Source organism: Muntiacus reevesi, chromosome 1 (assembly GCF_963930625.1).
Source record: "Muntiacus reevesi chromosome 1, mMunRee1.1, whole genome shotgun sequence".
NCBI lineage: Eukaryota > Metazoa > Chordata > Mammalia > Artiodactyla > Cervidae > Muntiacus > Muntiacus reevesi.
In genome coordinates this window covers 283683825-283707398 of record NC_089249.1, presented here as the reverse complement: position 1 = coordinate 283707398, position 23574 = coordinate 283683825, and positions in this window count along the sequence as shown.

Below are 23574 nucleotides of genomic sequence, written 5' to 3'. Positions count from 1 at the left end.
TTGGCCCAAGCCCCTGCAGTTAATCAGTAGAGTTAATTAGGTAATCTGATGGGTGGCCTAAATTCATGAAAATAGTAAATAATTCTTTCTTGGATGCGTGGAAAGTCAGGATTGTAGTTACTAAGAAACAGCTCTGCTACCACTTGACTTCACATATCTTTACATAGACCAGACAGCCCAGTCTGACCAGGGTCTTGGTGGAATGCCCTGCAGTCCCTTCTCGGCCAGGGGAGATTAGCTTCTTGTGAGGAGCTGCCATAAAACCACTGCTCCTCCATCTCCCTCATCTCAGTTGATTGCTTTGATTCCTTCTAATTGCACCTTCCTGCAAATACAGCTCTAAGCTGTGTAAGTCTAGAAACTGCTTGGCTGTGGCTGAGACGGGTCTCGGTAGCAGACCTGCCATGGCTCCTGGCTCTGTCTCGGGTCCCCCAGGCCAGTGCCCTTCGGTGGGGCTAGTGATGTGGTGGTGATGCAGTGTGGGACTAGAGGTGTGTGGGATGACACGATGTGGGACTAGGGATATGGGGTGACGCGATGTGGGACTAGGGACGTGGGGGTGACGCAATGTGGGACTAGAGATGTGGGGGTGACGCGATGTGGGACTAGAGATGTGGGGGTGACGCGATGTGGGACTAGAGATGATGCGATGTGGGACTAGAGACGTGGGGGTGACGCGATGTGGGACTAGAGATGACACGATGTGGGACTAGAGATGTGGGGGTGACGCGATGTGGGACTAGAGATGTGGGGGTGACGTGATGTGGGACTAGAGATGTGGGGGTGACGCGATGTGGGACTAGAGATGATGCAATGTGGGACTAGAGATGTGGGGGTGACGCGATGTGGGACTAGAGATGACACGATGTGGGACTAGAGGTGTGTGGGATGACACGATGTGGGACTAGGGATATGGGGTGACGCGATGTGGGACTAGAGACGTGGGGGTGATGCGATGTGGGACTAGAGGTGTGAGGGTGACGCGATGTGGGACTAGAGACGTGGGGGTGCACGATGTGGGACTAGAGATGTGGGGGGTGACGCGATGTGGGACTAGAGATGATGCGATGTGGGACTAGAGATGTGGGGGTGACGCGATGTGGGACTAGAGATGACACGATGTGGGACTAGAGATGTGTGGGATGACGCGATGTGGGACTAGAGACGTGGGGGTGACGCGATGTGGGACTAGAGATGATGCGATGTGGGACTAGAGATGTGGGGGTGACGCGATGTGGGACTAGAGATGACACGATGTGGGACTAGAGGTGTGTGGGATGACACGATGTGGGACTAGGGATGTGGGGTGACGCGATGTGGGAGTAGAGACGTGGGGGTGATGCGATGTGGGACTAGAGACGTGGGGGTGCTGCGATGTGGGACTAGAGACGTGGGGGTGACGCGATGTGGGACTAGAGATGTGGGGGTGACGCGATGTGGGACTAGAGATGACACGATGTGGGACTAGAGATGTGTGGGATGACGCGATGTGGGACTAGAGACGTGGGGGTGACGCGATGTGGGACTAGAGACGTGGGGGTGACGCGATGTGGGACTAGAGATGTGGGGGTGACGCGATGCCCATACTGTTTTTGCTGTGCAAGTGATACGTTGTCTGAGTCTAGTTTAGCCGGTGGTACTTTAATGGCTGAATCTCTCAAGCTGCGGTAAGCCAACCTAGAAGCTTCAGCTGTGACCCTCGTGGCTCTGTTAGCTACTGCAGTGTTACTTAGGAGCGGCTCAGCCAGTCACTTAGAAGGGTAGGATTTCCCCCAATCTGAAGAGTGAATAAAACAGGTATAACTCAGGGGAAAATACTCATGTGAAAAACTAGGGGTGAGCAGGGGGAAGTCTTTGATATATTGGGGCAACTAAAGGCCATAGGGGTGAAGTGGAGAGAGATTGAAGACACAGGAAAAAGAAGAGTTAAGTAAAATATTGAGATAATAGAGAAGAAGGTACAGTGATGGGATCACCAGTAGGGCTAGTAGAAAGGATCACTCCCAACAGGAAGCCACCCAAGAAGCCTCCTCTCCATTATTTTCTATCACGCACTCCTGCTATCTTCCGGTCTGTCTCTCACCAGGTCTCCTGCCTTCTCTTGTTATCATGACTTTTCCAATATCCCCTGTTTGTGAAATTTTTAAAATTTCAATTCATACTATTGCCTAAAATCCATCAGTAGTTTCCCAGTACCATCACATCTGATGCTAATCACAGTAGTATGGACCCTAGGTTCCTTCAAGTTCTGACCTCTGCCTTTATTTTTAATTTTTTTAAAAAAAATGAATGCTATTTTCAAAGGTTACTTTCCATTTACAGTTACTTCAAAATGTTGCTTGTTCTCGGTGTTGTACGATACATCCTTGAGCTTATCTTACACCCAGTACTTTGCACCTCCCACTCCCCCACCCTTTTGCTGCCCCCCCAACAGATAACCCTCGGTTTCTGCTCTACGTCTATATCCTCCTTTCTGTTTTACTCACAAGTATGTTGTATTTTTTAGATTCCACATATGAATGATGTCATACAGTAATTGTCTTTCTCTGTCTGACTTATTTCACTTAGCACAATGCCCTCCAAATCCATCCATGTTGCTGCAAATGGCAAAATTTCGTTCTTTTTTATGACTGAGTACTGTTTCATTTTGTGTGTGTGTGTGTGTGTGTGTGTGTGTGTAGCACATCTTCTTTATCCGTTCATCTGTTGATAGACATTTATGTTACTTCTGTACCTTGGCTGTTGTAAATAATGCTGCTATGAGCATTGAGGTACATGTTTCTTTTGGAATTAGTGTTTTGGGTTTTTTCTGGATATAAGCCCAGGAGTCTGACCTCTGACTTTCTTATCCAGCCTTATCGCCTATCATACTTTCATGTACAATCTTCACTCGAGTTATGTTGAACAACTTGTCTCTAATGGGCCAGGCAGACCAGTCTACTATGTATGGCTGTATATACCACACATTTAACATTTCCAAGAAGTGCTATGCATACTACTAATATTGTCAACCTGTATAGTTATTAGAACTATTTTCTGGAAGGTGGCAGTAAGCTGTCTTATTCCATTAAAGTTAATATGACAGTTTTGTGACAAATAGAAGTTAAGCACCACCTTGAAGAAAGGGTCAGTTTTATAAAAACTTGAACAAAGGTGTGCCTCAAATCCTTGTCTTAGTTCTTTTTGTTTAGAATGTCCTTCAGCCTTCTTGTCCACCAGCAAATTCCTACTCATTCCATGTAAGGAAACTCAAACACTATCTCTGTATCTCTTCAACTGTGACCAGGTATTTTTTAATAGCTACTCATCTCATGGTCTGGAAATATGTGCGTTCTTATCCCTCCTCTGAGTTGTCTAGTGGTGGGGTTTCCATATCTGTCTTTATTCACTTGACCCTGAGTGAGTGTACAAGGTGTTCTGGATCAGAGGCAGATTCCTTATTACCCCGCAGTGAGGAGGAGCTGCATGCTAGCCTTTCCCAGCCTGCCCTGGGCCTTACCCCAGGACAAAGTGAAGAAAGTCAGTAGAGGTTTTCTTACATAAGTGGCCAGATACTCTGTAGACAAGGGACAGGGAAAAGTAATTTTTATCTGCTTATGAAGGTGAAGGGCTTAGTTGTCCCCCTCCCTTTCCTGAGAGGGTCTCCTTCTTAGCCCAGATGTCTTCAGCCTCAGGGCCTCATCCTAGCTGACATTTAAATAACTAGAGAGATGACCCTCCAGTCTCCCCAGCATGTTCAGAACCAGCCTAGGGTCCTTTCCCAGGAAATAATTTTTTGCTTTGGGGAAGATAAGAGAGGTTTTATGAACCCTTTGGATTATAGCAGCTACAGATCTAGCCCTTATACTATGAGAAAATGTATCTAGAAAAAGTGAAAGAAAACAGTCTCGATAGTGCATACATTTCTATGGCTTAGGAGGCTGGAACCTCATAGGAAAAAAAAAAATAAAAAATGGTGTGTGTGTGAGTCGCTCAGCTGTGCCCAACTCTTTGTGACTCCATTGACTGCAGCCAACCAGGCTCCTCCGTCCATGGGATTTCCCAGGCAAGGATACTGGAGTGGGTTGCCTTTCCTTCTCCAGGGGATCTTCGTGACCCAGGGATCAAACCTGGGTCTCCTGCACTGCAGGCAGATTCTCTACCAACTGAGCTCTTACTGTTTCCAGAAGCCTACATGAGGAAGGTCCCATGTCATAAAGGCTTCTTCTGATTCCTTCTCCAGGACACACAGCTTTTGTCACTTTGAGAAAGTTACATAAATTCTCCAAAACACAATTTTCTAATGTATCACATTGAGATAATAATAGATATTTTTCAGCATTTGCTGCAGGACTCAAGAGATTGCACATGACATGTTAGGAGAGCATTCCCCAGATGCCTTGCATTTCTCTGGGAAAGGGGAAAATGGAATCCACAAGAGCTGAATGGGGTAGAGAACGTCTGAAATCACCACCGTGGGAGGTGGAGAGTGGAGTTCACATAGATCATTGGACAACATTGGTTTCTTGTGGAGCAAGTCTGCAATTTTCTCTCCCTGGCTTGATGCTGAAGGAAAGTGGACCCTGAGAAGGACACACAAATGACCCTTTCTCCCAGGATTCAAGCGCAATGGTTATCAAGGCTGTTGCTTGGGGCTGTGAACATATATTCTGCCCTTTTCCTATTTTCCCTACCCATATAAATACATGTTTGCAATGGAGGTTTGTTAAAATGAGCACTCAATGATATCTTGAATAGGAAAAGACACTGGGTGAAGTTTCAAGAAGGACTAGCACCATGCTTCCGAAAACGAGAGGCTGTATATCCAAACAGAAGCCTCAGGTTACCTTTGGTAATAACTGGAAAATATCTGTCTCACTCTGTCAACTGCTTCTGTAATCTGCCTGAGGTCTTCAGTTGCCTAGATACATCGTATTTGGGGAGAAAGGTTGGAAGGGAGTAGAAACAAATTCTTTGTTTTTGTTCGGTTGCCCAGTAGTGTCCGACTCTTTGCAACCCCGTGGATTGCAGGGCGCCCAGGCCTCCCTGTCCCTCCCCATCTCCCAAAGCTTGCCCAAGTTCATGTCCATTGCATCGGTGATGCCATCCAGTCATCTTATCCAGTGACACCCTCTTTTCCTTCTGCTCTCCCATGTACAAAGTTCTAGAACCTTAGAAAATGTTAATGATTGCACAGAACTGTAAAGGATGGCGGATTCAGTTATTGTACTCCCTCTACCTGTTGAGAAAGCAACCTGCTGAGGGTCCAGAGCATCCCTGGACACACCAAAGATGCGGAGCCCAAACTAGCCTTCACTGGGGTCAGTTCTCAGAGCTGGCTTTGCAGCGAGCAACGCTGAGTAACCAATCTCCCAAACAAAGAACTGGATTGCTTACCAAACACTGTGACAGCAATTCAATACTTCTTGGCTGTGACAGAAAACCACTGTATATGCGACACCCAGCTGGATCCCTCCCCTTAGACCTCATGGGGTTTGGGTTAACATGCTAACGCCACTTTGACACACTCCTCTGTCTCTCCTACAGGCATATTCTGTTTTCTCTTGGCATCCATGAGACAGTAGCAGGCTCCAGTCTCTTCACATGTCCTGAAACTACTCAGCATTATTGGCATAACTCCACCTCCCTGTGCCTTTCCTGCCATGGAAGGAAGCGGAGAGAAGGGATGAGTCAAGTAACAATAAACTTCTGAGAAGGTAGGGAAAGGAAGAACACCTGTTTCTCATAGTCCTTCTCATTGTTTGAAATTATATATTATTTTGTGTCCATCTCTCCCAGTAGAATGCCAGCTCCTGGAATTCAGGAACCTTTTGATTTACCACTGTACCTTAATGGGTGATGTCTTGGAATGTTGAGGCTTGACAAGTATTTGTTGAAATAATTAGCCAGTTATCTGAGCCCTGAACTACCAGTTGGGGTGAATCAGTAGTACTCATAATAGAAGTCTGCTCTTGAGCTGAGTTTAAACCTATTCGTCTTGCCTCTGTGAATCAGTGCCAAATCTTCGTGTTCCTACAAGGTTTTTTTTAAAAAGTCCTTTAAAAGGAATTGCCCCCCAAATTATTTTATAATCACTTCAATCACTAAAGGACATCCAACATGGGGAAAGAAAGAAATGAACTCTACAAAGTGAGCAACAGTTTGGTGCTAGGTACTACGGTCATGAGTTTGAGTAAGCTCCAGGAGTTGGTGGTGGACAGGGAGGCCTGGCGTGCTGCAATTCATGGGGTCGTGAAGAGTCAGACACGGCTGAGCGACTGAACTGAACTGAACTAAGGTCATAGATACTTTGCTTCTGTTGCTTCATTTAATTCTCATAACTCTACAAGGTTAGTATACTAATATATATTATGTGTGTGTGTGTGTGTGTGTGTGTGTGTGTGTGCGCGCGCGCGTATATATATGAATATATAGGAACTTAGACACAAAAAAAGTTATATAACTTGCTTTAGGATAGATAGCTACTAAATGGTATAGCTTTTTTTTTTCTGATTTCAAAACCCCTCCCCTATTTGCTATAGCATTGCATAGAGTTATAATACTTTGCATCTTGTATTACAGTGAGTAGACTTTCCAAAATAATATCTAGGATGTGTATCAGTCAGGATTTGGTGCAAGCAGATACAATTCTAAATGTTTTAAGCAGGGAGGTATTTAATAGAGGGTGCTTACAAAAATCCATGTCAGGGTTGAAGAAGTGAGTTAACAGACGAGGCCTGTGAGAATGAGTAATTCCAGCACATACAGAGTGGAGCTATTACTGCTGAGAATGACCGGAACATGGGGTTCAAGAGCATCACCCTGTGATAGGAGGTGGAGTCAAAAAGCTACTGCCCTCACAGCTGCCATAAGCTGCCTCTTATCTTCCAGGAGGCTGGGAGGTTGAGTAATGAACTATGGAGCATTGCTCTAGAAGGAAGTTTCCATTAGCCTAGTTGTAAGAGAAATACAGTCATAAGTGGTCAGGAAGCTTACCTCGACTTCCCTTGTGTTTTCTAAATCTTGCATGAGTGTATTTAACTGACAGACCTAATTCATATCCATAACTCTTGGTACTAAAAGTCTGGAGCGTGTTTTAAGCTTCCAGTCTCTGCATTATGAAAGCCTCCATAAGAGGACAGTGGACTGGACCCTGAGTGGGCCACCCTGCAGTCCTTACCCCAGGCAGCATTTGGAGAAATGAAAATGCTCCACAGGGAGAATGGGTTAAAATGTTCAAGACTGTCTCTGGCCAGGAAAGCTTACATGATGTGATTATTTATTTGAACTCCAAGCTCCTAACATGCTCTTAATGACTATGATTTGTCCTGGGAAAATAGTCCCTGTGCATATTAAGGCCAATTACATATCTAAATGTACACATATCAGAAATGAGAAAATTATTTGCAATGTGGGATCATCACTTTCATTTTTCTATAGCCCTTTGTTTGCTGGCACTGTTATTGGATTGAATTTTGAGAAGAGGAGGCTTATTTCCAGCAAGCCCCAGGCCTTTCTCTGGATTCTTCCTGGCTCCGACTTCTCATATGCCAACACAATACTCAAAGAGGAAGGGCTTAGCAGTTTAGTACTCTAAATCTTCAAAGACACTTAGCACATCCAAACATTTTTACATGGAGGCCCCAGAGAAGCAAAAAAAATGTGCCCAGGATCTTACGGAGACTAGACCAGAAGCCAAGTTCTCTGGCTCCCTGTCCAAAGCTTTTTTTAATCACAACCTAACCAAGCCTTAGATTTTTTTTTTTTTTTTTTTTTTTTTTTTACTATTTATTTATTTGACTATGCCAGATCTCATGTGCAGCATGTCGGATCTTTAGCTACAGCATGCAAGCTCTTAGTTGTGGCGTGTGGGATGGGGTTCCCTGACTAGGGATGGAACCCGGCCCTCTGCGTTGGAAGCTCAGAGTCTCAGCCACCTGAGCACCAGGGAAGTCTCTGTGTGCTTCTTAAACACAGTGATATTTAAGGGGGGGGGGGGGTGTCAGGTAGAGAGAGAGAGAGATTCCATTCATATCAAGCTTAATGCAGGTGAAATGAAGCTGTACTCTTAGGGTAGTATACTTAGATGTTTAAGTATGAGGCAAAGCAAACAAGTGTTAACCATTGTATCTGATTAGTGGTGGAGGTGGGGAACTGTTACTGGAAAAAGGCACTGTGGAGATTTCTAGGGTGTTGACAATGTCTCAGGAAACTCAGTTTTCTAGAACTTAAGCTTTTTTAAACCCAAGCATAATGTTTTTTGACTTTTTTGTCTTTAATAACACTTAGTTTTAGTATTTACTGTATGAAAGAGGCAGGCTAAGTGCTTCCCACAGATTATTTCATTTAGCTCTCACAAGAACACTCTAGAAGAGGCACTATTATTATGCCCATTTTTATATCTGAGGAAACTGAGGTACAGTCCTTACTAATCTGTCCAAATCCCCAAAGTTAGGTAGAAGAGCTGGTGTTTGATTCACCTGGCCCTAGTGTCAGATGCTTCACTACTCTGCATTGCTAGCCACAAGAAATTTGATGGATGAGTCTAATTATGGACCCCTTTATTGTTATTATTTTACAGTCATAAAAGTTATAGTTATGAAAATCATATTGATAAGAGAAAAAATATAGATGCAGAATTGTACACATGCATGCACACATGCACAGAACATGACTGCATCTATATTAAAAATATATATGCTTATGTATAGAAAGACCAGAATGTAAAACACTTAGGATGATGAAAATATAGGTATTTTTTTGCCTCTCTTCTCTGGTTTCCAAATTTATTTTTAAAGTAGCCATATTAAATTTATAATGGGAAAATGTGCTGTAAAATAAACTTTCCATTTACCTGAAACATAAAATTTCATTTCCACACTCTTCTTTCCTGCAGCTTTGTGTAATCTTTTAGAAGCCTCTTCTGTTCAATGAGTAACTTCATTACTAAATTGATGGCACCAGATCATTCTAGCTATGCAAATCACAGACCCACAGCCAGCTCAGGAAAAGGCGGATAAAAGATTACATTAAAAATTAAAGCAACGTGTGGAGATGTGGAGATAATGTGCATACAATTATTTCTACATATTTAATATTTATGCAATTACAAAGCCAGTCACGACAAATCTTAAATCTTGAGTCATATTCCTTTTGCCCTCTGATATTTTTTGACCTTGAACCGAGACTGCCAAGTATATCTAAAAAAAAAAAAAAATGGCTGTGGAAGAAGCATTTCCTTTGGCCTATAAATGATAAATGTGTTTTTCTTAGAAAGTGATCTCATTTCTTCCTAGCCTTTCTTTGTTTATTTTCCGTGCCTGGTATTTTTTTAACTCTGTTACGTTCTGATCACCCTGGAAAGCGCTGGGCCTTCAGTCTTCCACAGTTTGGTTGTGTTGTTTTCTGGTGCTGCTGCTGCTGTGATGTGTTTTCTGTCAGAGGAAATTTACAGGCACATTAGCCTACTTGACAGGCACAATGAGCCACTAGGCTCTCCTAAGGAGAAACCACTGCGTGCTGTGATGAGGCTTTCTGCGTGTCTCCATCTCACCCTCCCTCTTACACCTTAGAACCCCACCACGACTCAAATACAAATCCCTGCCACTGCTGCTTCGAGGTGTTGCCTCGGATCCTGGGTTTAACTCTCTGGTTCCCGGTAACAGCTGTACATTGGTTCTGCATTTATTAATTCACGTCTGCAGCAATCTGACCCTAGCAATTTGTGGAAAAAGCCCATGTCTTCACTCACAGCCATGTAGATACCAAGTCAGGAACGGGTGGGAATGCTTTTGTTCCCATGATGTTATCACTGACACAAGGCATGGGAGAAAATCCAAGATCTCTTCAAACAGAAAGCAATATCATTGCGTTTTATGGAAGGCATTTAGAGAGAATATGCTAAAACACTTCATTTACTTTCCTCAGTGTGTCATAGAAAAATGGTCAAGAAAAATCAATAAAACTTATTAAAAATTCAAAAACATAAATTGAGACATAAATGAGAGGGTAAACTGTTTCCTTGGCAGATTCCAAATAAATTAGACTATTACCCTACAGCCACTGGGAAACCAAATACCTGTGCATTTTTGGTTTCACATATTATGCTACCCCTCAGGGTGAAATTTGCTGAGATAGAGCAGTTCTGGTACTGCTGGATCTGGTTCAACAGGGTGTGAGCATTCAGACCCTGACTTCATGTGACTGTCTCTTCAGTTTAAAATTTTTCAGATCTTTTAAATAATTTTTGAAGAGTGCTCTTATTTTGATAATATTCCCTTTATCCTTGGTATGTTTGACCATAAGCATGTGACTGTGTAACCTATAGAAATTCTTTAGAAGGATGCTCCAAAGTCACATGTAAGTTTCTTGCTTGATTATCTGCCGAGAAGCAGAGATATTTACTAAGCCAATCCATCATACTGGTCTGAGATGCTCTATTTGTTGAACGAATAAATAAATGAACGAATTTTGTGTTATCCGGACACCAGGACTAGGTAGCTTCCTGGTGGATTTATTTTTTAGAAAGTTTACTAGGAGCATTCTTAGCTTGGCTCCCCTGGTGGCTCAGGTGGCAAAGAATCTGCCTGCAGTGCCAGAGACCCTGGGCTGGGAGGAGCCTGGAGGGGGCGGCTTCTGGCAGTATTCTGGCCTGGAGAACCCCATGGACAGAGGAGCCTGGCGGGGCACAGTCCAGGGGGCCACACAGAGGCAGACACAGCTGAGCAACCAAGCGACAATAATGACATTCTTGATTTGGTCTTGTTCCAGTCAGTTCAAGTTTCTATAACAATATAGGCGAGATAGCTTGTAAAGCGCAGAATCTATCAGTCACAGATTCGGAGGCTGGATATTTGAGTTCAGCATGGTCGGATGAGGGCCCTCTTCCAGGAGGCAAGCTTCTCACTGAGCCCCTGAGTGCCAGAAGGGGCTGTGGAGCTCTGTGGGATCTCTTTCTTTGGAGAACTAATCCTGTTCTTGAAGGCTCTAACCTCATGACTCAAGCAGCTTCCAAAGGCCCAGTTCCTAGTCCATCACCTTTGGGGGTTCAGTTCAGTCCAGTCGCTCAGTCATGTCCAACTCTTTGCGACCCCATGAACCGCGGCACGCCAGGCCTCCCTGTCCATCACCACCTCCCAGAGTTTACCCAAACTCGTGTCCATTGAGTCCATGATGCCATCCAACCATCTCATCATCTGTCGTCCCCTTCTCCTCCCACCTTCAATCTTTCCCAGCATCAGGGTCTTTTCAAATGAGTCAGTTCTTCACATCAGGTGGCCAAAGGATTGGCGTTTCGGCTTCAACATCAGTCCTTCCAATGAACACCCAGGACTGATCTCCTTTGGGATGGACTGGTTGGATCTCCTTGCAGTCCAAGGGACTCTCAAGAGTCTTCTCCAACACCACAGTTCAAAAGCATCAATTCTTCGGTGCTCAGCTTTCTTTATAGTCCAACTCTCACATCCATACATGACCACTGGAAAAACCATAGACTTGACTAGACGGACCTTTGTTGGCAAAGTAATGTCTCTGCTTTTTAATATACTGTTTAAGTTGGTTATAACTTTCCTTCCAAGGAGTAAGCATATTAATTTCATGGCTGCAGTCACCATCTGCAGTGATCTTGGAGCCAAATAAAATAAAGTCAGCCACTGTTTCCGCTGTCTCCCCATCTATTTCCCATGAAGTGATGGGACCAGATGCCATGATCTTGGTTTTGTGAATGTTGAACTTTAAGCCAACTTTTTCACTTTCCTCTTTTACTATCATCAAGAGGCTCTTTAGTTCTTCTTCACTTTCTGCCATAAGGGTTAGGATATAAAAATATAAATTGTGTTGAAATGACATGCTTGGGCCATTACAGCCCCTCCCTTCTCTCTCTCGGGCTTTGCTCTGAAGCAGTCCCTGCGGCCAGCTGCAGCTGTGTTCACACCCTCTGTCCTGTCCTTCCACTAGGAAGACACAGCAGGTTCTTCAGCACTGGTAGCCTGCTGGTCCCTGGAGAGGCTGACTCCCTGCTCGGGTTCCCCAGGAGTGAGATGGGGGTCGCACACTCCTGCCTTTGGAGTGGTTCTTTCCTGGTCTGGTGCTCGGCAATGACAGTGGCTCTCCTCTTGGCCTTTTGTCCCTCTGTAATGACTGCAAGGGTAAAAAGAGGGACCTGGTTTTCCAGATTGTCAGGATCACTGGGATCTTTCCAGCTAGCTCAGAGCAACGGCAGCAGGCACCGTTAATCTCGCCCACTGTCTGGAAAGTAAAGAATACCTGAAGAAGAGGAATTATTCATCCTCGCACAAAGAAAGCCAATATGGCAGCCACTGGACTTTATACATAGCCATTTTCCACCTAAACATCTTTAGAAATAGAACATTAATCCAGGGTGATTTGAGGAAGATTCTTTCTGAAACATGAGGCCAATTTAGGTAAAATCCGAGGTGTCTTTAAACTCATTTTTTTTAACTGAAAAGATCGTAAAATAATGATACATTTTCATGAATAATATAAATTTCTGTCTGTATCTAAACAGTGGGAGATTTCCTCTAATTTTAACACTGAAACATTTTCACAAATAATCATCAAATGCCTACTTTGTGCTAGGCAGACACTACTGTAGATGCTGGAAATATAGATTAATGTGCATATTAAATCTTCAGTGTGAAGACTGTGTACAGATGCTGAGAATCCTTCAGGCTCTCTGATGAACCCATTCACATTTTTCTGTACCCACTCATACTTTAAAATGTAGTCAGGTGAGCTACCCAAAGTGTGGGTTTCACTTGCCTCCCTGAGCCTCTAGGACTAAACCAAAAGCATTAAATGCCAGCTGCTCCATTGCCAACCCCAGCCTGATGGATGCATTTTCACTGAGATGAAAGTGTCCAGGCGTAGAATTTTATCATCACCCCAAAGTCCTGAGGAATTTTTATTTCAGTCCCAAGAACTCTTTACTTGAAAGTCAGCACCCAGGTAGATTAATTGCCAAATGGTACCTTAAAACATGGAGATATTTGCCAGTCTGGAGTTCTTCACTCATCACCACCTGGGGATCTGCTACAAAATGTATAGAGAGGGAAATTACTCTTCTGGAAGCCTGGATGTCAAAGAAAATCCAAACCCAGGAGCTTTTCTCCCAGGAACCCCTATGACATTTTATTCTTTAAATAAATCTTTTCTTCCTCTCCTTAGGTGCAAGATTGACATTTTAAGATCAATCATGCCTCTGCTTTGCAAGGTTGGTAGACTTAGAATAGGATAAATGGAAATTAAGCAAAATTTCCATTTTTTTGAATAAAAATGATCAAAATAGCTATATTCTCACTCAGTGTAAGAGAAGGATGGTATTCCCTCAGTGGTCATTCTCATTACTGTGGTTATCTCAAGACCTTTTGATGTCAAAATTTCCCCCTGTTTTCTCTAAAGGAACCATTCTGAACATCCACCTGCTGTTTGAATAGCCACATAAAGCAAAAGACTCTCATTCTATGTTTTACTCCATCATCGCCAAGGATGCTTTAGTGTTCCTGATACGGCCACAGGTGACCAGCTCTTCCAGCCCCTCATTATGGGACGTTTTAGCTGGTTACTAAAAGCTATGGTTGTATTCCTTCCTCCTGTTTATATTATTCAGCCATCCCTCTTCTTGTTCAAGATGATCTTGTTGCAGTTGTCTAGCTTGTCTGCAAACTTCAGTGTTTGTAACCAGTTTACAATGATATTTTAAATTATCGAGGCTCTTAGGCTGCTCAGTCAGCACACATTTATTGTGGGCCCGCTAACTACCAGGCGTTGGAGGGGTGCTGGGTGCTGGTGAGTTCCAGGCTGCATGCTGTGGTCACAGGAGCCACCGGGTGAGGTCGGGAGGTGCCATCCTAGAGACAGCCGTACCCTGACGTGTGCGCCTGGCACGGCCCCCGACCTCTGGGATTCCAGCCTTCTCACATACGAAATAAGGGGTGGACAGGGCTTCTCTGGCCTCAGACCCCAACATTTTATGGTTACTGCTGATCTCGTTCACTCGTCACCCTGGAAACCCAGTAGCCTTCCAAAAGTGAGTGCTTTTATAAGCCTTCCCAGAGGGTCCTAATTCTAGTCCAAGAAGCAGTTCTGTGCTAAAATGAATGCTTTTCAAAGACCCAGGAAGACATTTAAAGCAAGGGTTGTTGTTGTTCGGTCGCTAAGTCGTGTCTCACTCCTACACGTGTGTTTTTCAGCTTACTGTATATTTGAGCATATTTTCCTCTTAAATGCTTGCCTACTTTCTAGTTGCTAGGTAGTAGAAGGGAATAATTTCAAGTATGGAGGGTCAGATAGAATTCCAAGCACCATAGTCTAATCTCCTCAGGATAATAATAAATCAAAGATACAAAAACAAGCCATGAGTCCAGATATTTCTGCACTTAAAATAGTGACAGTTCATCAGGGCATGTTAAAGCTCTCTAATTTGTGTCATTTCTGTAGTTCCAACAGTGTTCAAAGCATCTGAGACTCCCTAGTATTATTGCTCTGTATTTATTTGTATTGAGAATAAAATTATTGCTTCCTTATTTACGATTCACTAGATATTCTAAGATCATATGAGAATTACTTTTTATGTGTTTTTTTTCTCTATATAAAATTTCTTTTACAAAGCGTTTTTTAAATGCAGAGATGGCTGGATGGCATCACCAACTCGATGAACCTGAGTTTGAGTAAACTCCGGGTGATGGACATGTAGGCCTGGCAGCTGAGATTCATGGGGTCGAAAAGAGTCGGACATGACTGAGCGACTGAACTGAACTGAAGTTTGCAAAAATATGCAACAATTTGGTATTGGGACCAGGCAGATTGTTTGAAATTCAGAATGATTCCCCAGTTTCTAACATAAAAAAGCAGAGGAAATAAAGAAAGCTTTATATTGCTTTTTAGACCTTATCTTCCTGCATTTGTGGTTAGTTTCTTTCAATTTCTTGTGTAAAAGAACATAGTCACTTACCATACACCAGTGACCAGAGGGAGGAGGATTCTCATTTCTGTTTCTTCAAAAAGACCACACGTACACATCACATATAAAAAACTTTATATAAAAAGTGAAGAACAGGTAATAAGGTACGAGTTATATTGAGTGGCTCTGTCTGCTTGCCTGACTTCCTAAGAACATTTCACAGCTTTCTCGTCTCTCTTCCCTCTCACTGTAAATATCAGAGCTGATGACTGACTTTTCTGCTGCCTTTCATGCGAACTCCTAAGGCTTGCAAATCAGCTGACTCCTGGAGCCATCTGCCTGTCTCTGCCCTTGCTCACACGGTTTCTAATGGGGCTGAGGGGCCGCAAAGGACATGCAGACGCTGTAGAGCACACTGATCTGAGAAGTGAAACTTGAACAGGCGGATGTTAGACTCAGCGCATCAGCTCATTTCCCTCGCCTTGGCTCATGGTACACGGCAGCCGCCCGCGGGACATTTTGCCTGTTGAGAGGATGGCAGAAGGGCAACCTGTCAGGTGACAACAGTGGAGAAGAAAGTAGAAGTGTTTGCAGAAACCTTCCTGCAAGCCAAGATTCTCCTCCCTACCTGAAATGCTGCTACTCTTTTAAAATAACATTTCAAGATATTTTACCCTTCTAAAATGAGTTCCCTTCCCTCATAATGATCCAGTGTAACATTCTGTTATACCTGTTCTCTAACCTTCACATAGTACCTTACACTCACATTCTTGTTCTGTCTGGTCAAAAATTGTGAAGCAGGTTTAGTGGATCTGTTGGGATGTGTGTGTATACACACACACAGACACACACACACACTCACATATATCCAAATGCCGTGTTGATTTAGAAACGTGGAAGAATGAAATAACTATAGTGATTAGCATTTTTGAGAATATGATATGAGCCAGGGACTGTTCTCTCTCATTCACACACACACACATAAACACACACTCACATTCTCATTCGGAGAAGGCGATGGCACCCCACTCCAGTACTCTTGCCTGGAAAATCCCATGGACAGAGGAGCCTGGTGGGCTGCAGTCCCTGGGGTCGCTAAGAGTTGGACACGACTAAGCGACCTCACTTTCACTTTTCACTTTCTTGCATTGGAGAAGGAAATGGCAACCCACTCCAGTGTTCTTGCCTGGAGAATCCCAGGAACGGGGGAGCCTGGTGGGCTGACGTCGATGGGGTGGCACAGAGTCGGACACGACTGAAGTGACTTAGCAGCAGCATATTCCCATCTAACGCAGTTTCAGTTAGAAACTGTTAGCTCCATTTTCTAGGTGAGGAAGTTGAGACCCAGAGAAGTTGAGTGACGTGCTGAGGGTCACACAGCAGAAGGTTTCAGCGCAGGCTTGCTAATCCACGCACAGCACTCCTTTGCCTAAAATTGAGATGCTCCACACAGCCCCCAGAAATGATGCAACATGTGTGTTCTTTGGGAACTCACTTCCAAACAATAACTGAACTTGGGTGTTACTGCCAAACTTAGGAATTTTGTGACAATTCTATCCCCTGGAAAAGTGAAAGTTCTAAGAATCACAGCTCCTCAAAGCAAACTTCTGAACCTCATGCTCTTGGACTGTGCCAGCCAATGTGATAGCAAGTGGCTATTAAAATTGAGTTCAAATTAAATTAAGCTAAGACCCCCAGCTGCACTAGCCACATTTCAAACACTCGGTAGCGGCATGCGTCTAGTGTCTACTCTGTGAGCTGGCACAACTATGGGACATTTCCACCATCAGAGCAGTACTGCCCCAGGAGACAGATAACTGAGGAGACACAAAAGAGTGAATGATCCTTGGGTCCTTTCTAGAAAAGGAACTGATGTGTGTTTCCAAGGAAGAACGCTTATCAAGTGCCTGCTGGGTGCTAGCTGCTGAGGGCGCAGTGATCCATACAGACCGATTAGGCAAGCACGGTCTCTGCCCTTTCTGGAACTCACAGTCTGCCTGAGCCAGTCGCCAGGGTGAGCCCTGCAGTGAGAGGGAAGGTCTGACATGCCAGGAGACATAGAAAACCCAGGAAATGCGGGGTCAAGGGTCAAGGAAGGATTTCTGGAGGAGACAAGAATCTAAACTAAGACCTTGATTGTGAAAAAGCTGAAGACGCAAACACAAGAGGAAAAGATCAAAGAAACAGCCAGTATGAAGATTCCTGACGGGGAGAGAGGGTGCCATGCTCCGGAGGAGTTTAAACAAGTCAGTAAAATTGCTTTCTCTGTTCTGTTTCTTAGGATCAGAGCTTGGATTAAAAAAAGAAGAAAAAAAGTTTTTTTGCAAAGTCAGTTATTTGGCTCAAAGGGAGGGCAGTAAAGAAAGAAAAGGCAAGGGGCAGCTCAGAGCAGCCTTGCAGGGCCAGGGGTGAGAGGTGCTCTCCCACCTCCACCGCGGCCGAGGCGCTCTCAATGAGGGCCGTGTGCCAGACACCACGCCGGGCAGTTTGCTAGCATTGTTTCTTCAGTCCTCATCCTGAGCCGAGCCATTTACTTCATTTAAGTAATTTGAAATTGGTAGAGCAACCCATGAGACAGAACAACAGGACTCATAAGCTCTTTACTTATTTGCTGAGATACCCGGCTGTAGAGGGTCCCCAGTTCCTGCCCTTCCCTGCCCCAGGCTAGTACCCCCCTGAGATGACCAGCTGGTCAGAGGAAGGATTGACCTGACGTGAAGGCACGGAAGCTGAGCCAAGGTGAAACCAAGTAAGCCTCTGCTGCAGAGAAATTAGTTTGCACCAAACTAAAAGTAAAGAACAACTCCCAGAAAGAAACACGTGACTAGGGGACACGCCCTCTCTCTTTCAGAACTGACTCCTAATAATAATTAGCCATTTACCCATACTGATTAGCCCCAATAGAAGAGTTGTGTGGTTTTTAAACTTTTCCAGAAGAGCGTTAAACTAGGAACACTTGTATTTGTCGTCTTATCTAGCAATCTTCAGACTGACTCAAAACATTTATGACTTAGAGTGAGATAGTTCAAGCCAACTTTCCTCACAAACTTCCCTTTAAGATTGCCTCAATCTGTTGAAAACTGTTTTATGACTCAACCCAGCTAAAATTTCAGCGGCGCATGTCTTCTGATAAAACGCTTCATTCACATCAAGCAGTAATTAAATGTGCAGGGCATGAAATAAGCAGCAAGCTTGGCTTCAGAGCCATCTTGCAATCTGTAAGCGATCCAAGATAGACCATATGCCTTTAAATCTAGATGACTGCATATGTATCCAAGAGAAAGCTAGCTGCCATTTCTGCACAAGACTCATCAAAAGAGGAAAGAAGACAGATTTATGTTGCTTGTCTGATAAAGGGATGGTAATATATATGTCCATTGATACTTGGTAAACTGCCCTTAACTTTCCCTTTTGCATTCTCAATCCCATTCTGCTTGAGGAAGCATCCAAACTGACATCTCAAATCAGCATTGTTTTTAAGGAGCTCATTGCATTGAGCTGAGGTAGCCATTTGGACAGACAGAGGTTTTGTCTCTCTAGCAAGGGTAGCCCCCTTCTTTTCTTGGTTTTTTAAAGAAGGTTTTTCCCCTTTCCATACTGGGCCTGTGCCACCCAGACTCCTGCAGACGCTCGCCACGCCTGGGTGAGGGGAGTGGGAACCTGGTTCAGTCATAAACAGGCGGCATACGGAGCGCGTCCCAAACCAAACCTTCCTCGGGATCGCTGTATACACATGGGAAGGAGAAGTCTTCCCTCCATGGGCTTGCTAAGCCAGGAGGACGTGAGGATGGAGCTGGTGTCATCTTGCTGCCGAACGAGAAGAGTCTTCTTTATGGCAACAGTCAGGAAAGAAAAGCAGAGCTGGACACGGAGACGGAGGCCTGCCCTCACTGCCGGGCCCCGGGGTTTCTTCAGGTCTGCTGTCATGTCGTGAGGACTGCGTGAGGTGAGCAGTGTCTGCTGACCCAGAGGTGCTCAGGGAGTGTGATCTCCCGTCTCTTTTCTTCCCTCTGACTTTGGTGGCTGCCAGACAAGGGTTCAGACCATCTACGGCAGCCAGCGCTGCTGTTCTTTGTTTTATAGGAAAGCCGGCCAGACAGACTGGACAACGAGGAGCACGCAGTCGGCTGCCCAGAGCGGTGCCCGCTGCCCCTGCGCCTGGCAGGTTCCCTCTTCAGAAACGACCGCCCTTCGCTCGGCGGCCTCTCGTAGCGTAGGCAACAGCCCACTCCCAATCAAGCTGCTACACAGACGGCACTTTGTGCCCTAAGAAAGGAAGGAGTTGGCCTGGTCAAACCGTGAGTGGACCCTACCACAGGACGCAGGCTACATAAGCGCCTCAGAGTGCAGTCTTCCAGTGGCCAACTGGGTGAAGCTCCCAATCTGTTCTCGTTTGCCCTTTTCCAGTGGCACCATTCTGTAGAAAGCAGACAACCTAGACTGTTAAAAATGTGGAATTCAGTGCCCTGACAGTGTTTAACCTCACGACGCCCACGCATCATGGGTGGTGCACGTGTGTGCGCTAAGTCGCTTTAGTTGTGTCTGACTCTTTGCAACACTCTGAACTATATAGCCTACCGGCTCCTCTGTCCATAGGCTCCTCCAGGCACGAATACAGGAGGGCTGCCCTGCCCGCCCCCTGTCATGGGCGTAGTTAGTGCTGAATATTAAGTGATCTAAAATTCGGTTAAGATCAGGCAAATAAAATCATCACTGCTGAGTGATGTTTGCAAAATAGGCATCCTCTCATCCCTGCACAGTTGTGCAGATAAGTGATTTGCTTGCACAATAAATGCTGGTGGTTGATTATCAAATTGGATTGTTTATGGGATGCAATCTGTATAGTATGACAATCTTAAAGGTAATTTCTGAGACCTTATGTTTGTGAAATTGTCAGACTCAGTAAGCAATGTCATAAAATATCGTAGAATTTGGAACTTCAACGGATCTTATAGATGCAAGAAGTCAAGACTCAGGAAAGTTTAATGAGTTGTTAAATGGTGAGGGAGGACCTTCAGCCGCATCTTCCGGTTTTCAGTTGGGCCTCTCTGTCGTACCGCGCTCTCTGCTAGACAAGAGCACCGACACGAGGGTGGCGAAGGACCCTGTAAAGCAGCTGGTCCAATCTGCTCATCCATAAGCATAAAATGGGGCTCAAAGACACGGGGTTCTCGCGGAACTTCCGTAAGGAATTAGGCTAAAATTTATTGACTCCTGGACCAGAGTTGGTTCTTGGCTGCATTGGATAAGTGTGCTTTATCAGACTTAGTTGTAACTACAAGTCATCCCACCACTTAATTTCTGTCAGAGGGCAAGCAAGTTAGTAAACACCTAGTCATCACCAGAAAAATCTGGCAGTGGGTAACGTCTGGAAATAAAATTTTTTAGAGAACCAGGGTCTGCTAGCCAAGAAAGTGTGTGGTGAAGTATACATACACAGCAGAGCTGACGGACTAATCTGTCGGGCATGTTGTGGTGTTCTATTTTTCCCAGAGTCACTGACATCTAGAGGCTGTGGCTATCTTTGATAATGAAACCTACCGGCTTCAGTGAGAAGGCCTTTAAATTGCCTACAGCGTCCCGTCTCTTCTCGGTTCTTGCTTCCTAATTTATTCTGATATGGTAGACAGGGTTAAGCAAAGAGTATTTGTCTTGTTACAAAGTTAAGCGCTTTCTACGCTCCTGTAGGTTATGTGTATCCCAAATGGAGGCCGCATCACTGTAAATACGTCTCTCTGTGCTCCAGCCCCCAGCCCTGAGTCTCCCTTGCTCTCTGAAAATCAGAAGAGCTCTATCTAAGGAAGTGGGGGAAGGTGGAAAGCAAGCCTCTGAGCTGCCTGTCCGCCTACATACGCACATTAACATTGTTGATCAGCATTGCAGGCTCAGCTCGGCTTCCCAGGGAGTCGGTTTGTAGCGACAGAAAGCGTTTCAGTCCTTTCCAAGCAGTGCTGTCCTTGGCGATAGCCAGAAGGAGGGGTTCTTCACGTTTATACCTTTCAGCAATCTTTGTACAGTTTTTTGAGTTGCTAACAGTAAGATCAAACTCGTCGAATAAAGTCATGTCAGGTTAATGAAGAATTATCAACTGCTTGTGCTATGCCCACATTGTCCTGAGTCCTACTAGAGTGGCAAAAATAGTACTGTCTTTGCCCTTGAGGAGCTTACCATCTCCTTGGAGCAACAGTATGTGGTAACAAAAATGATACAAGGCTGCTCTCCGTTGTAAGCGCTCCTAGTAAATTCTGGTACCGTGACCCTTAGCCAGTGGGGCATAGCTTGTGAGAGCAGTCCAAAGGCCAGGGAGGAAAAGAAGGTTCTGATGAGCCAAGGCGGACGTGAGGGCAGTTTGACGTGAGCTCCTGAGTAGAGTGGTTTCTGGGGTTTTTTGTTTATTTGCTTGCTTTGGCTTCCTGCACCCAAGACTCTTAAGACTGCACTGTGAAGTGTCTGTCATCCCGCACGCCAGCCCTTGGTCCATACGTGGCTTGTTATGTGGCTTAGAAAGCGGTGGTCTCAGAGCCTCGGAGAGACAGTAAGAAGTAGCCCACTGGTGGGCCTGCCTGAAACACCTTGGCCTCAGACCCGGGGGTTGCTATGGGCATGAGCAGATGCCCCCTTCTGGCCCTGAGTGATCAGCCTGAGACCAGACCTGCAGCCTTGACTGCTGCATTATGAATAACGAGAACATGGTTTTTATTGTTGCTTTCCCTATTTTTTTTTTCCTTCCACAGTCTGTGTCTTTATCTTTCATACAAATAATTCCCCTGATGGATCCACCCTATTTGTTCTTCAGTTACATTCTGATTTATCTAAGTCTTGGGTAAACAAAGCTGAGACAACAGTCACAACCCTTGAACAAAGAGTAATAGTCAATCAACCCATTAATCCTGTTGAAACTAAATAGGTGTACCTGCCAGCTCCCCATTCTGAACTGCTTATCCAGGCTCCATTACGGTTACTGTAAGGACCTGGGAGACACACTCCAGCTGGTGGGCGTTCCCATAAGCTATCTAGCTTCTCAGAGTCTGATTCCTTATCTCTAAAACAGAAACAGTAGTAATCCTACCTCCAATGATGTCAGGAGGATTAAATGTGGTGCTACAGCAAGGTGCTAAATACTGTGAATAAGCAATTGGGGCTTTAGTTTTTAATCATTTTCCTTAATGCTGATCTTAATGCTCTTTTCAGTTGAATTTTACTGTGTCAAAAAGCGTTTCAGGTGAGTCAGAGGAAGGCCACAATACACTCTGCTGTTAGAACAGTTCAGTTCAGTCGCTCAATCGTGTCCAACTCTTTGCGACCCCATGAATCACAGAACGCCAGGCCTCGCTGTATATCACCAACTCCCGGAGTCCACCCAAACCCATGTCCATCAACTCGGTGATGCCATCCAGCCATCTCATCCTCTGTCGTCCCCTTCTCCTCCCATCTTCAGTCTTTCCCTGCATCAGGGTCTTTTCAAATGAGTCAGTTCTTCACATCAGGTGGCCAAAGGATTGGAGGTTCAGCTTCAGTATCAGTCCTTCCAATGAATATTCAGGACTTTAGGATGGACTGGTTGGATCTCCTTGCAGTTCAAGGGACTCTCAAGAGTCTTCTCCAACACCACAGTTCAAAAGCATCAATTCCTCGGTGCTCAGCTTTCTTTATAGTTCAACTCTCACATCCATACATGACTACTGGAAAAATCATAGCTCTGACTAGACGGACCTTTGTTGGCAAAGTAATGTCTCTGCTTTTTAATATGCTGTCAAGATTGGTCATAACTTTTCTTCCAAGGAGTGAGCGTCTTCCAAGGAGTAAGCTGTTAGTACAAGAAGAGGCAATTCTGAGTTTAGGCACAGGCCTGTGCCAGTTGAACTCTCACAGAACTTTTATTATTCAGTCAGTAGTACCTAGTGATAAAGAATAGCAAAGTACCTGCTACTCCTCCTCACCCTAACAAATCAGTCATTAGTTTTCTATGTTCTTTTTCAAATTTGTCCATCATCAAGCATAATTTTGCAGTTGCACATATAGCAGTTGGGATCCATCCAAAAAAGCAAATAAATCCCCTGACAAGCAGTTACCAACCGCCTACTAAGTGCCACTGTTCTAGGTGCTGAGATCATGAAGAAGAATACACCTTGAAAATTGATAGCAGTCTAATTAAAATACTGGTTTTTATTCTGGTAGTGTATTTTTTCTGAAGGGTAAGAGTTTTCACATGTTGCCACAGAGGAATGGAGGAAGAGTCAAGAAGCTGAAGATAATGTGTATTTCAGATCTGGTAGTAAAATAAAGAAGTGGCTGGAGAGTGCCTGATCCATCGATGTGTGACAGCTGAGCCCATTCTGAGGCACAGGAATGTCCTGCATTGGGAATTATTTATGTAACAGAAAAGGTGAAAATAAGTTCGTGTAACACATGTATCATGGGGTATCTGCAATAGTGATGACTTAAGAAATAAAATAAATAAATAAATAAAAGTCAATAAAAGTAAGAAAAGAGACTATTTATGAGATCGACGCCATTAAGAAAATGAAAGAGATGAAAACTTAAAGATAAAATTGTTCATATTCACTATTTTATGCTAGTAGGTACCACAAAATAAGGGAATGTCAACCAAAAATGAGAAATCTATCCATTCACAGAAAGGTAAGAAGTCAATTTCCATTTTAAAAAATTGTGTA